Source organism: Anneissia japonica, unplaced genomic scaffold (genome assembly GCF_011630105.1).
Source record: "Anneissia japonica isolate Jap-2015-1 unplaced genomic scaffold, ASM1163010v1 scaffold6524_len355483_cov145, whole genome shotgun sequence".
Classification (NCBI taxonomy): Eukaryota; Metazoa; Echinodermata; class Crinoidea; order Comatulida; family Comatulidae; genus Anneissia; species Anneissia japonica.
Window position 1 is genome coordinate 247,421 of NW_022722980.1, and position 3,380 is coordinate 250,800.

Genomic DNA, 3,380 nt, shown 5'->3' on the forward strand with positions numbered 1-3,380 from the left:
CGATAATACTGCCTTGACAACACCGACTTGTCCTGCTGTTTCAAAAGATCTTCCACATCATGTGGTGATACAGGTACTTGGTAGGTAAAGGCCACTTGGATAAAGAAGGCACATCACAGGCCTTGGTATACAGGTGAACTAAGTAGTGAAGTAAGTGAACCATGGATAGGCATGGAATATACATTCAAACTTTCCAAGGTCAAATAATTTCTATGTTGAACTTATTTTACATGCCAAATTTTCCGTTAATTAACAATCAAATTTAGTCCATGTCAAATTACTTTCCTTTAGTTTGAATGAAAGATTAAAACAATGCTAAAAAAATGTTCAAAGTATTCTTTTAATGTATATCAATGAATACACAAAAACGAAGTAACGGAAGAAAGGCAGGAAATTATTTTCCAGATAGTGCAATGCTTAATTATAATGTATGTTTTTATACCAAATTTAGGAGTGCAACTCATCAGAAGCTATGGCACTCAACATCATTTAAATTCAAATCGTAGCCTTTATGGTAAAACTTCCCGAAACGCTAAACAAAACGGTACTGTGTGTCCAAACACAGTACCATCGTTTAGAAAATTTTTACCATAAATACCATAACGTTTTGGGAAGTTTTACCATAAAAGCACTTAGAGGGCATCTAAAATTATCAGTCTTATTTAAGTTATATGTAGAAAAGCTAACATTTCTTAATTGTATTTATCCCCTTCCTCTTAAGTGCAATTTTATTTTTCGATTCATTTTTCAGGACCTAAAAGGATTTTGTTCCACATTACTTAGAAACCCTCGCCCCTTTCCCAACAACAAGTATTTCTGAACACTCCCTTACCCAGTTGGTTAATTAATAATAATATTAGGTTGAGGTTAATGACATGGCATAAATTGTCTTATTCAGGATTATGTTTCTGTTTTATATTTACTTTGTTGATATGCCATATTGGATATAATTTCTAGGCATAGGCCTACATTTGTCAAGCGTATTATTAGCCTATGCCTAGGCTAGAGGTACATATGAAAAGAAACTTTTTTTGTCTACATTTTCAAGTTTTCTGTCAAAATATTCTAGCAGAAGACATTGACTGATCAGTGCCCAAGAAGTCTTCCTATTATAGGTCTAGGCTGGCCTTAACGAATTAATTAATTTTGCTTAAAGTAAGCCTAGCCTAGGCCTAGGGCCAGGCTACGAGCGGGTGCCTGGGGGTCTATCCATCTGATAGGCCCCTATTAGGCCCTAGCCTAGGCTAGGCCTAGGTAGCATAGGCCTAGGTTTGGTCTAGGCCTATTTAACTTACGCAGTTTTGTTATGGCCAAATGACTGATGAAAAGAAGAACAACCGACCAATTATGTTTCGACTTCTGATGGAAAGACGTCAACAACCAGACAAACATTAATGAGGTTTGACAAGACATATGTGCATATAAACAGAGGGTGCGTCGTCAACTGTCCCCAGGTAACAATCCCACATGGGGCCCATATGCAAAATATCTGGGAAAAGTCTTGTGGGCTACCCCATATTTTTCCCTTATGGGATCCGTCTGGGCAATCACATATGGGCCTTGCCCATGGTTTACCCATATGGAGCCCATATGCCAAATATATAGGCAAATATATATGGGAATGCCCATATTTAAAGTACATGGGCCCTATATGGTAAATACCTGGGCAGATAAATATGGAAATGCCTACATTTAATCCGCATGGGGCCCATGTGCCAAATATCTGGGAAGATACATATGGGCATGCCCACATTTATCTACATGGGGCCCACATGCCGAAGACCTGGGTAGTTGAATATGGGTATGCCCATATTAATTTCGTATTGGGCCCATGTGCCAAATATCTGGGAAAATACTTATGGGCATGCCCACATATAATATACATGGGACCCATATGCCCAATACATGGGCAAGTAAATATGAGAAGCTCATATTTAATCCAAACGGAGCACATGTGCCAAATATGTGGGCAGTTACATATGGGCATGCCCATATTTAATTTCCATGTGACCCATATGCCAAATAACTGGGCATATACTTATGGGAATGCCCAAATTTAATCCACATGGGTTCCATGTGCCAAATATCTGGGAAAATACATATTGGCATGCCCATATTTATCTACATGGGGCCCACTTGCTAAAGACCTGGGTAGTTGACCATGGGTATGCCCATTTTATTTTCGCATTGGGCCCATGTGCCAAATATCTGGGAAAATAATTTTGGGCATGCCCACATATAATATACATGGGACCCATATGTCAATTACCTGGGCAAGTAAATATGGGAGGCCCATATTTAATCTAAATGGAGCCCATATGCCAAATATATGGGAATTTACATATGGGCATGCCCTTATTTAATTTGCATGGGACCCATATGCCAAATAACTGGGCATATAATTATGGGAATGCCCACATCAAATCCACGTGGGTTTAATGTGCTAAATATATGGGAAAATACATATTGGCATGCCCATATTTATCTACATGGGGCAGAGATGCTAAAGACCTGGGTAGTTGAACATGGGTATGTCCATATTAATTTCGCATTGGGCCCATGTGCCAAATATCTGGGAAAATAATTATGGGCATGCCCACATATAATAAACATGGGACCCATATGTCAATTACCTGGGCAAGTAAATATGGGAGGCCCATATCTAATCTAAATGGAGCCCATATGCCAAATATATGGAAAGTTACATATGGGCATGCCCTTATTTAATTTGCATGGGACCCATATGCCAAATAACTGGGCATATAATTATGGGAATGCCCACATTTAATCCACATGGGTTCAATGTGCCAAATATCTTGGAAAATACATATTGGCATGCCCATGTTCAGTCTACATGGGCACCACATGCCAAATAACTGGACAGATAATTATGAGAATTTCCACATTAATCTACACGGAGCCCATGTGCCAAATATCTGGGAAAATAAATATGGACATGCTCTTGTTCAATCTACACGGGCCCCATATGCCGAATAACTGGGCGGATAGTTATGGAAATAATACCCGCATTTAATTTCGGTTAGGCTGAGATATGTTTGTTTAAGTGTCAAAATCTCAGTCAGAATCAGTTTTTTAACAAATTTGAAATAATTCCTATAAAATATTATATTTCACAAGTGTCAATACTAGCAACGGTTAATATCATGTCGGCCGTTTTTATGTGTGATAACAGAACCTAAAATCGAGGTAAGGCTAGGCCTAGCCAGCAGCGTTGGATAGGCTAATGTTTTCGGCGCCTACGATATTTCTTCTCACGACCTATCGCAAAATCAACATGAAAAATTATCCGCATTTATTTTTTGTGTGGAACACAAAAAAAAATCAAATTTCAGTCTCATTTTACATTTTTTTCATTCTTA